The following is a 274-nucleotide window of genomic DNA, read 5'->3' as shown; positions in this document are numbered from 1 at the left end:
TCCCTGCCTACAACCTCCTTCCATCCCTTTTGCCTGAAGCATTTCTCCCTCTTCACTGTCTGCACTGTGACTCCATCAGCCTTGCCTGCACCATGGCTCCATGTTCCCACGTGCAGCAACATTCCATCACCCTTCCTGACTCTACATGGCTCCACCATCTTTCTTGCCTTCACCATGACCCATCCCTGCCTTCACCATGGCTCCATCCCTGCCTTCACCATGGCCCCATCCCTGCCTGCACCATGGCTCCATCCCTGCCTTCACCATGGCCCAT

This window comes from Corvus brachyrhynchos, unplaced genomic scaffold, assembly GCF_000691975.1.
Source record: "Corvus brachyrhynchos isolate BGI_N302 unplaced genomic scaffold, ASM69197v1 scaffold164, whole genome shotgun sequence".
NCBI lineage: Eukaryota > Metazoa > Chordata > Aves > Passeriformes > Corvidae > Corvus > Corvus brachyrhynchos.
The sequence above is the reverse complement of the archived record's forward strand: the minus strand, read 5'-3'. Positions refer to the sequence as shown.